Below are 12,118 nucleotides of genomic sequence, written 5' to 3' on the forward strand. Positions count from 1 at the left end.
GCGTTACGGGCCAGGCGGGCTGGCGTCGGGAGGTGACGGCGCGGAGGGCTCTTTTTCCGCTTGGGAGGTTGCGCGTGCGGGTCGAAGTCCTGCATATTGCGCTTGCACAAGTGACACCAGCCCTGTAGCGGTGGTGGGGGTTTGGGCCTCGAACATACCCCTTTTGGCAAGTCATGCTGATAATTTTTTTTAACATGTTCTGCAAGGGGTGTGTGTGTGTGTGTGCATGCATGGGTGTACACATACAGATATTTATTTTAGTGCTGCGCAATAGGCATACCTTTCTATTTACATAAACACGTGTATCACTACAGCTGCTTACCTACATTCATTTTTACCAGTATAGAAAAGCCTTATGCTTGGCCTTCCTGTATCCCGGTATCTGTGTGGGTATAAACCACTCCTTCCTGCATTGTCCGCCTTGTAGTGCTTGTACTATACCAATATAATGAAGTTGGTGCGGTTTCTAAGTACAGACGGTGCTTGAATTAGTTACAGTGCAAGGAAAAAGAAACACCTTCTGAAAGAAACAAGGCTGAATCTTTGAGGACCAATAGATACAAACTTGTCAATACAGTGGTTGGTGCTTATTGTCTTTATAATGAAAAGCAAATTTCTTCAGATGTAAAAGTGGGTAAATATTAAAGTTTCTCTTTTTGCAGTTAATGTCATACCTAGGATTCTGTATTTGAATGATTTTGACAGTAAGTGCCAGAAAATGCAGAAGGGAACATTTATATACCTGCAGCTTCTTAGAAATTTTTATGAAATACACTCTTAAAAAAGTTATGCTATATTAAAGCTGATATTAAGAATAATATTTTGTATGAAATGCATGGCGCTTGTAATGCTGTTTAAAAAAAAGCAGAAGTCTGATGCATGATACACAGCTTATGTTAAGGAAAGAAGAAAGCAGTCAAGGAACATTCAGGGACAGAACCATACAAACTTAGCATCAGAGGCGTTTTGCTGCAGAAAACATTTTTTTCCTCAGTAACAGATTAATGAGGGAAAAACCCTCCCTGCCTCCCCCTGCCCCCAAATTGGAGCCTTTTGCTGCCTGATTAAATTCTCCAAAAATACGTCTTTAGCCAAGGCACGATGTAAATAATTACAAAGTATTTTAACAAAGACCCTAGCATGGAAAAGGCAAAAGAGGTTTCTTTGATGGAAAAAAATCGCTTGTAAAAATAAGAGGGGGATATTTTCAGACAGCAAAAGAACATCCCACCATGTCTGGCTAGACAGCATTTGGGAGAAGCAGCCCCCAGAAAATCTCTAAGGGCTTATATGAGGGTTTAGTTCTCAGTTTATTGTGCGTTAAGGAAATGATGCAAGAACTGTTCAAGACTATTTGCTGAGTTTAGCACAAAAGGATAATGTTTTCCTCTTTTGATTGCATGCCCAAGAGCTCTGTTCACACTGCTTTGCTGGCTGCCCCAAATTTGATGGCATCTTAAGTTCCAGAGAGTAATGAGCAATTCAGACCACCTACTATTCAGGGCTGCTAGACATAAACTCCATATACAGTCATATACTGAAGTATACGCCTGCCACTTACAGTAGGCAGCTGAAATGCAGAGCCAAGTCTGCATGCAAAGGCTTCTGAGAACGTTGCTAGGAGGCCCTAATGGTCTCTGTTGCCAGTCTGCGGAACTGTCTAAATCTGATTTTTCACTCCTAGACAAAGGATTAGGAATCTCCTACTTTTAGATGAGGAATATTTCCTTGCTTGGATCAGAAAAAGATGAATATACTTTTTTTTTTTTTTGAAAGCAATCAGTTAAACAGTCTTTGTCTATCTTCCATTTGGGCCAAGTGCTTTCGTCTGGAAGGCGTCCAAATCAGACAGTCCATCTTTCACATCCGTTTCAATTTCTGTGGCATCAGTTCAACCAGTGTCTTAGGATGCTGCAGCCCTTGCCAAGTGCTACACAGTATCAAATCTCTGTCTTTTCTCTTCTTGTACAGGAAGCTATCAAAAAACTAACAAATAGCATATGTTCACACCTCATATTCTAGTCCAATCAAATTTAACCCAAATTTGAAATTAGGAATTTAAAGAGAAACTAGTTCAGTGACTGTAATTTTCACAATAATAATGGCTTATAGTTTTATAGTATTTTAAGAGGATCTCCCTCTTATACCCTGAGCAGCTCTAAAGTCTGGGTGGCCATGTTTTATCAGGAAAGCAAAAATGCTCGGTAGTGGGACAAAAAGAATAATTGTTGCTTCTTTTTAAAGAATTTTCTGAAAATTTGTTGATGTGCTTGCAAGGCAAAGTGATTCACTCCATTTAAAAAATAAATAGAACTGGTAGAATTCCTGGATCATCTTTTTTTCTAACTTGAATAAAGAAAAAACATACTTCCAGGTCTCCTCACTCTATTCCTTAGCAGCAATGCTTTGATGCTGCTCTGAGGGTGACAGATGGGCTTAGGGGAAATGTGTTAACCAGGAAGGACTTTCATTCTCAGTTCTGTCCCATTCACTGTTTATGTGTGGATTCAAAGAGAAATAATGGGGCTTTGTGGAATCCTTTGCCAGCAATAAACAGACAAGGCACAGTTTTGCTGTTCCCAAGCTGTGATAACAGCATGGCACATAACTTTTTTTAGTATGTGGCCAACACAGACACTAAAGCTGGGTGGAGTTAAATTCAGCAAAGATGACATTTATAGGCCAAAAGAATCATTTAAGCTGTAGTTGGGGAGGAGGGACTTTTTTTTTTTTGGTCACAGTGTTGTTTTTCCCAGCCAAACAGGTATTTCTGTGAACTATGAAGACAGCTATTTAGAGGGGAGCAAGATCATCCACAGCAGTGCTGGATAGGATAGGATAAATTAGATAAGTTAGTTAGGATGGAAGCACAAGGCTTCAGAGTAAAAGGGAGCTACTACCTTTGGCTCAGTAAGGGCTAGATAGAGCTATTTTCTGGATGGAGGATAAGTTGGGCATTGAGCAGAATTATAGCAGCTTTGTCATTACGTGATTCTGTCATGCAGCCCATTGGTGCTACACGTGGTAAAAGGATAGCAGGAGAGCAAGCTGGGAGGTGTTCAGCCTCCCTGATTTCCTCTTTTCTCCTTCATCCTCCATATATCCCCTGTGGTTCATGAAGTGACTTCTGTGGGCAAGTTTGTCCGTATTTGCTATGTGTTATTGGCACCTTCTGCCAGGGCACTGAGATGCAGGATAATGCATGATGGCTACTGGGTTTAAAAAAATGTAGTATTAAGTAGTACCAACTTTAGTAGTTTACTGTAGCCAAGCCTCTACATGCTCACAGAGTGGTCAAACAAAATGATTTGTAAAAGTCTGTGAATTTCAGAATGGCCTGATCACCACCCCTTATAATGTAGATATTGTTGGGACCTGTGTTGCTTCTGTAACTCAGAGACACATCCGCTTCTTCCTGCAGTATGAAAATGTCGTAAACTCTACAAGCATTGTGAGATGCTAGTTAAGGCAGAGTGTGATAGCGCAATGTACATTTGTGGGGCTTAAAGCATGATGTAGGTTGATTTTTGATTCTCCTTTTGCAGTGGGTCCTGCAGCCCCATATCTTGATCCTGACAGACATGTTGCATCGTAAGTTCTCTGCTTCTCCGAGTTTCTCTTTTTGACCTTCATCTCAGAAAATGTTGCCCCTGTCCCATTACGTGTTGTTTTAAACACCAGAGAACTAGTTTCTTCCTTCCTGTTTTTTGGCGTGAAGATTGTTGAAATATCTTTCCCCATGTTTTATATGGTGGGCCATTATTCCCAGCAGTCTGTACTTTCACTGTAATTGTGACCCTTGAAAGAAAAGAACAAGGAAAGAAATAACATGGAGTGCCGAGATTTCTTCCAGGATATCTCGGTGTAGAGGTCTCATCATCTTCCTGCTTTTGCAATCGTACAGTTGCTGTCTCTAAAGAGACATCTTGGAGTCCCAACATGAATGCGCGCGTTGTGAGTCTAGTCAAGCCCCACTAGCAGGCCTGTTGTGTCTTTGTTCAATTCTAACAACCAACCCAGCTCCTCTCCCACAGCCTCCAGCTATGTTGGTGCTCCAGATGTTAGCATTGCAAGTTATTCAGATACAAAGTTATCGAGCTTTTCTTCCTCCCCCAAAATAGCTATGGGCAGTCTGTGATTTTTTGTACTGGACATTCAGGTATTTCCTCTGGTCCTATTTTTCCTGAGCAAATCTTGTGGGATTAGCTGTTTTGACAGGGAGGCATTCCAAACTGTAGTTTATATAAACTGTATGTCTTCATCAGCCGGATGTGCATTAATGATGCCTGTGGATAAATTTTCAGCATGCTTGTCTGATGGCTTCTCCTGGGGCTTGCACAAAAATGGCTTGGAAATGGAACATTTGCAAAGAATGCTGGCAAAAGAAAAGGATGCTGGCAAAAGAAAGCATTACAATGAGATGTAAAATATGTGCACTGAAATTTATACAGGCAAGTAGCTTCTGGAAGACTTGCCCTCTGGCCAGCAGAGGACAAAAACATATCCAAAGAGACCACCGAAGCAGTGACTGGTACCCAATGGGACAGAGATGGAAGGACTAATTATGTTTTTGCAGCTGTTACACCAATGCTTGAAGTATGTTGGTGACAAATGACTTTGTGGTGGACAGCACAGTAGTTAATACTGGAGAAAAGCTAGTCTACGCTGTGGTTTGACTGCTTATGTGCTATTAGCATTATAAGCAAGAGTGCAAGGGTGGGTTTTCTCTTCAAGGGTCATTGCTGGTATGCAGTTTCCCACTGTTCCTCCACAGCTGGAGGTACGGTTCTTCTTGTTAAGGTGTTAACAGATGATATTCCTGTGACTCACTCCATGATAGCCGAGAGATTTTGTGCTCTTTTTTTCCCCAAACATGTCCTAGTTGTGTGAGGGGATCCATGCTGTGCTATACAGTATGTGACTTCTTGTCCCAGACCCTAAAAGGCACAGCAGCCTGGAGGTTCTCTCTTCATCTGCCTCTGCCAGTATTTTATTTATCTCTCTGCCTATAAACCCTTAGAAACAGGTGAAAACTTACCTCTTACAAGTCTACATCACTGTCATTGCCTAATTCCTCCTATTTGGGGACACTGGCCATCTGTCAGTTGACTGCAAAGAAGATCTGTATTCTTGAAATATTGTAAGCCTCATCATTGTTCCTTATATCTGTGGCAAGATATGTTTTCTCTCACCTGTAACCTCATTGTTATGAGCAAAATTAATTGTGATTTATTCAGTGTCAGTCTATTTGGATTCTGCGGTCTCCCTTTTTATTTACAGGTTCCACAACCCTTCCTGCATGTGAATCAGATATTGTGTGCAGACCTGGATGGCATGTAAAATAGTTATTAACACAGAAGTAAAATCAGTCCTTCTAATGCTATAAATCTGGCCATGGGAGTTTTTTGCATTCTGGTCAATAGCTCTGCTTGTGCGCATAGTTGTTCATTGAATCATTCTGTTTCTTTCACTCCCTCATTTGGCCATTCACTCACAGAATGTATTCATCCCAAGGTGCATTTTGCTCTTCTTGTTTTCTTATTGGTAGCTTTAGAATGATTTAAACAAACAAGGACATACATTATTTAGTAGTGGCAAATATATAGCAGCAGAAGACTCCAGGTGGGATTGTAACCTCATTCCACTGTGCAAATACAGAGGAGGACAGTCCCTGTCCTGAATGGTTTACAATTCAGAGATTGTGTATTTCATAGCAGAGAAGATAGATTAAAAGGACCTAATGGTTTCTGGGTAAGGAGGTTGGAGTGTCCTAATTTACCATGAAATAAGTCAGCAGTATAGATGGTAATACAAGAAAAGTTATAAAGGCATGAAAGATATATAGCATAGATCCTGTACGCAACAGCCATCATCTCTTGACGTAAGTCAAATGCCACTTGTGTCTTCCCAATGATATAAGACTATGTGAACTAGGGCATGGAACAATAGATGGAAAAAATGCCTTGCTGGAGGCAGATATTTGAACACAAATCGTCCCTCCAGGCTGATGCATTATTGCAGGGTTCCTGGATTGACTCATATTGACATTATTTATGCAAAACTGGCCACATTCCCTCTATGCAGTTTTACAAGCAATACTTTACAGAATGGGGGATGTCCTGTATTTTTCCAGAGTTTTCTATCCTGTTGCTTTATAACCTTCTAGAAGTACCTCACAATTACAAGAAGCAGTATTTTTCCCATGGTAGCCTGAGACCTGTATACATCCTCCCATCATCTGGCCATTTTTACTTACCACATTCCCAGCTAGAGCAGGCTTGGACAGTAGTGTTTTCTACTCATTGGATCCTAGTTTTTAGGCTTTTTGTTCATTTTATATCCTAACTTTGTTATGGAGTGCTGGAAAGTGTTTTGTGACTTGTAATGTGTGCTGAAAAACAGATGTTTGGTAGACTGTATATGGCTGCATCTATATGATAAATTAAATGTGCATCAGGCTGTTCTCAGGATCCAAGGCCAGCTGGCATGGAACAGCCCAGATGCATGGTATGTAATGAATTTATCCTTTGAAAAAGGGTAGCAACATGCATACTGCCTACTGGTAATATTTGCTGTCCCATGCTAACTCCCAAAATGTTTGTGGTAGAGTGCTAGCTGACATGGGCAAAAAGTGTGCCTGTGACCACTATAAGAAATGGGTATATACGATTGAGTTCCCATACCTAGAAAAATTCCTTGGCAGAGCTTAATTTCACAGAATCACAGAATCACAGAATGGTTGAGGTTGGAAGGGACCTCTGGAGATCATCTAGTCCAACCCCCCTGCTCAAGCAGGGTCACCTAGAGCACATTGCACAGGATTGCATCCAGGCGCGTTTTGAATATCTCCAGAGAAGGAGACTCCACCACCTCTCTGCGCAACCTGTTCCAGTGCTCTGTCACCCTCACAGTGAAGAAGTTTTTCCTCATGTTCAGATGGAAGTGTCTGTGTTTCAGTTTGTGCCCGTTGCCTCGCATCCTGTCACTGGGCACCACTGAAAAGAGTCTGGTCCCATCCTCTCGACACCCTCCCTTCAGATACTTGTACACGTTGATAAGATCCCCTCTCAGCCTTCTCTTCTCCAGGCTAAACAGGCCCAGCTCTCTCAGCCTTTCCTCATAAGAGAGATGCTCCAGTCCCCTAATCATCTTTGTAGCCCTGCGCTGGACTTGCTCCAGTAGTGCCACATCCCTCTTGTACTGGGGAGCCCAGAACTGGACGCAGTACTCCAGATGTGGCCTCACCAGGGCTGAGTAGAGGGGGAGGATCACCTCCCTCGACCTGCTGGCAACACTCTTCCTGATGCACCCCAGGATACCATTGGCCTTCTTGGCCACAAGGGCACATTGCTGCCTCATGCTTAACTTGGTGTCCACCAGCACTCCCAGGTCCTTCTCGGCAGAGCTGCTTTCCAGCAGGTCAGCCCCCAACCTGTCCTGGTGCATGGGGTTATTCCTCCCTAGGTGCAGGACCCTGCACTTGCCTTTGTTGAACTTCATGAGGTTCCTCTCCGCCCACCTCTCCAGCCTGTCCAGGTCCCTCTGAATGGCAGCACAGCCCTCTGGTGTATCGGCCACTCCTCCCAGTTTTGTATCATCAGCAAACTTGCTGAGGGTGCACTCTGTGCCTTCATCCAGGTCATTGATGAAGAAGCTGAACAAGACTGGACCCAGTACTGACCCCTGGGGGACACCGCTAGCTACAGGCCTCCAACTAGAGTTTGCCCCACTGATCATAACTCTCAGAGCTCTGCCATTCAGCCAGTTCTCAATCCATCCCACTGTCTGCTCATCTAGCCCGCACTTCTTGTGCTTGCCTATGAGGATATTATGGGAGACAGTGTCAAAAATTTGCTAGAACAATGTACCCTGTGTGTATCATATGGCTGCATGTGATTGTAGAGGGCTGAGTTCAGCATCCGCATCGTCTGTCCCAAATCTTCATTTCTTCCTTTCCTAAATAGACTTAGATACCCCTATTTAGCTGCCAGCTGATATGACCCATTATAGTCCCCTACACTCCATATTCTGTCTTAATGGGATCCTTCTGAGGATAAGATTAGGTTGCTATTGATTTAAAGTTTGGGACATTAAAGACTATCCTGTATTACTGCTGCTACACTAGGAATTAGAGGTGTTTTTTTTTAATACTGATTCTTCTCATTGGTGCTGGAAGAACGAACTTGTGAAGACCTGACACGAAGTCTTTTGCTGCCTTGTTTTCCTCTCTAGTTCCCTGCAGGTTCAGATAAAGCCTACTGATGATAATTAAAAGTATAGGTTATATTGGAGACCTCAGGTACTCTCCCACTGGGAATTAGATCTGTCTACTCTTCTTTTCTTAGAGGCAGGGAAGAGTATCACCAGTGAGAAGGTCCATAATAATTGTATTTTTTCTGTATTCTTATGAACAGTGTTTTTGAAATGCAAAATGGGATGGAAGAGAAGAGAGCTACTTAAGAAGAAATCTCATAATCTTGTTATCCATGGCATTTCTAAGAGGATAACAGGGTTTGGTGGAGTAATTATTTATTTATGTAATTATTTTTATTATTATTGTAGAAGTTTTTTTAACATGAAATGTAACATGAACAAATGTTGTCTCCATGAGCTGTGTGAAGGGAGTGAAAATCTGGTGTTTTTTCAGTTTCACAATTTTGTCAGTGTCTGGAACAAGGCTTTTTCCCAGAATGGAGATGATAATTAGCGATCTGAGATCTAAACTTGTTATGAGGTTACAGCTCAAAAAGGCTTATGAGCAGAGTGAACATACTGTCAGAAACAGTGTGACAGCATGAGGGTCCTCAAACATGCTAATGCTTGGAGATTTCAGAGAATTCCACCTTTGGATGGGAAGAACATATTTTTGGTCATTTGTCAGTAGAGGAGTTGACCACAGTCAGCAGCAACACTTTTAGTAAAAATCACAAGAATAACAAAATGAAAAAAGGAGCCTCACAGCTACACAGAGCTCAAGTATCAGCCTCTCTGCAGCTTTACTAGGCTGTTACGGATGAGAACCGCGATGACGTTCTGTTGAAAGGGGCTGCCATAGACCTGCTCCTGATGATCCTTTAACAGGGACAGCAGAGGAGCTGCTCTCAGCCCTAAGGAAATGCTCATGGCTGCACCTGCCTTTGTGCATATGAGGGAAGCAAGGATCCAGGCAGACAAACCGTAAGGGTGCAGAGGCAGAATAGTGTAAAATTACGTGGTAGCATAGGCAAGGATTCTGAGAAAATGCAACCATTGTAAATCAGTGCAGTGAATTCTCAAAGAAAAAGCAAAGCAGAGAAGCACAAGTCCCTCATTCATAAAGCCCTACTACCAAGTGCTCTGGGTGGATCTTCAGATCCTCTGCAGAACTAGCTGAAATATTGCATGGTGACACAACGCTGTTTTTATCTGCACTGACAGTGCTGACAACGGGGCCGCAACATCCCCTTGGCTCTCGCTGAATGCTGCGACTGTTGCTGTGGGACATTACTGCAGCGCAACTGCATCCTTGAGCTCGAAGCAGCTGTCGTGGGGCTGCAATCGATGGGCTTCCTCTAATACAGGAGAATATGATTTGGATTTTAAAAGATCCCAATAAAAAAAAATATATATATATATATATGGGCCATAAATTTAGGTCTTATAACAACCAACTTTATGCTGAAAGTCAATGAGATGTTTCCACCACTTATTTTCAATATTCAGTGAGAAATTCACATGTAGTGCAACCAAATAGAATTGGTTAGAAAACATATTCTTCTCATTCCTGTCTCCTTCCCCCTCATCAATGCCTCCAAAAAAAAGTAATGAAAATTATTTTTATTTATTTTTGATTGATTTTTTACATCTGAAATGTGTGTGAGGGGGAGGTGTTTGTTTGAAAGCTCTCATCTTTTGGTAGATGGTGTGAGGAGTAGCAATGCATGTTTCCATTTACTGAAAAGAAGCATTTCATTGAATGGAAGTTTTTGATGGAAAGTTTCTGACCATAACTATCTGAACCACAAATCACGTAGCTTTGTGATAATCTAAGAGAAAAAACTTCAAGGGAAACAGACCAGAAAGTGGCTGTGTGAAAAGGAGAAGCTGACTAATTAGTTTGGATTGCTCAAGCAGAAGAAAAAACAACAAAACAAGCTAACAAAACCCTTCAAGCAATTAGAGATTTGAAAACTCTTCCATTTTAATGCTATAAGGGATTTGTTGGCACACGTGAGAAGGATTGTAGCTTCGGAGTTAAGGAGTGGCCCTTTAAGAGAAGCCTTTTTAAAAGCAGATACCACCCATGTAGATATCAACAAAGAAAACCTCAGACATGAAAACAAGTGTGGCCTGTTGGTATGAGACTGCTAACAATAATAATCATCCATGCATCACTGTAGGAAAGAACAGATCAAAGAAATGTATACCTAGAATAGCAGAAGATATTTTGCAAGGAGCAGAACTTTATTATAAATTTCTTTTCTTAGTTTTAATTTATAAAGGTATTATCCTTAGCTCTCATTGCCTGAGCTGAGGATCTTCAGACCCATATGTCTTTACTTCTCACATACAGATGCCAGATTACCATACATAAAAAGACATATATAAATAACACAAGAAAGGGTGATTTTTTTTTAATTTAGAAAAATCTGTGAAATCCTTTTTGCAGCCTTTACAGAATGAAAGTCTTGGTTTAGAAAGAGTGCTTACAGGTAAAAATCTGTGCCCTGTTGCTATTTCTGCAGCTGAGATTAAAAGAGTTTTTAGTTTTATCTAGAAAGATGAAGATTTACCAGTATAGTGTATTCTACATGCTATAGAAAGATCTCTTGGACTGGTAAATCCGTATCTTTCAAATACTCCTTTTTCTTCTGTCAGCCTGTGTGCATCTTCCCATCAGAGATGCAACTCTGCCATCTCATCTTCCTTCTTAATCTTAGTATTCAATGATAGAAACGTATTTAGGGATGCTGCTTCTATTAGTGCCAGAAGTGACAGAGCAAACATACAGTATTAAGAGGGCGTGGGAAGAGGTCCTTCGGCAGCTGATATCTGCTGAGTAATAGCTGCAGGCATGAGGAGAATTAAAAGCTTATCCTAGAGCATGAAAAGCAGAAGACTACAGTGCAAAGGTCAAGTCAGTGTTTCATCATTTGTCATTTAAGCTGAATTGTTTTTTCAAGCCCGTATCCGCTGATAGCATGAAATGTGAAGTTTTCTAAGTGACTTATCTTTTGTCTATATGGTAGTATATGACAGCAGTGGAGGATTCTAATGACTCATGTCTTCAGGGAAGTGGATAACAGGAGGAAAAAATGTATATTGGGGCTGATGGAAATTGTGATGGTTCCACTTACATCAAAGAGCCAGTTATCAAGTGACAGGGCAAGTTTACATGAGTTGAGGATCTGTGCCATCCTGTATTTTATTAACAGACATCCCTGAGTGAAAACTAATGAGGGCAAGACTCAAAAGATTTGGTTCATATAGATTTGCAATAAGAGCTGCAGAGTTTAAATCTTGATTTGTGAGACTGCAGAATGTGGGATTGATGCATTTGGTGCAGCTCACAATAAATAAGGGCCATTTCTTGGGTGTGTATCCTTGCCTGAATAACTCTCTGAAATCTGGTCTGAGAGCACATTCTTCTTGTGGTATCTAGCTAACACATGTTCAGTGAAAGAACTGTGGCTTCTTGACAGGACACCTAACCACTGGTGGGATCTTAATAAAGTTTGGTAGAGAAAATCCTTTTACTTTGAACATGTTCTTGTTTATGGTTAAAATTCTCTGGGGTTAATTAACCCTGAAGACTCAAATAAAGAGATGAACAGGATGAAATCTGTCATACCTCACTCAGCCTCCTGTGGCCAACATAGTTTAAAAGTTGCAATATATCAGCTAAATTAATTAATGCCAGCCCAAGTAATATATTTCAGATGCTAATCACATCAAATCCACAGACTAAGTGGGAAAAAATGACATTAGGGACAGGAGTACAGCTTTTGAAGTGAAGGAAAAGACTGCACTGAGTTGTTAATGGTCTAAACATCAGGTCTGAAATAACACCGCTTCTCAGACTCATAATCCCAGAGGGACCAACAATCCTTCATCCTTACAGAGTAAATATACTGAGGAG

Source organism: Apteryx mantelli, chromosome 2 (assembly GCF_036417845.1).
Source record: "Apteryx mantelli isolate bAptMan1 chromosome 2, bAptMan1.hap1, whole genome shotgun sequence".
NCBI lineage: Eukaryota > Metazoa > Chordata > Aves > Apterygiformes > Apterygidae > Apteryx > Apteryx mantelli.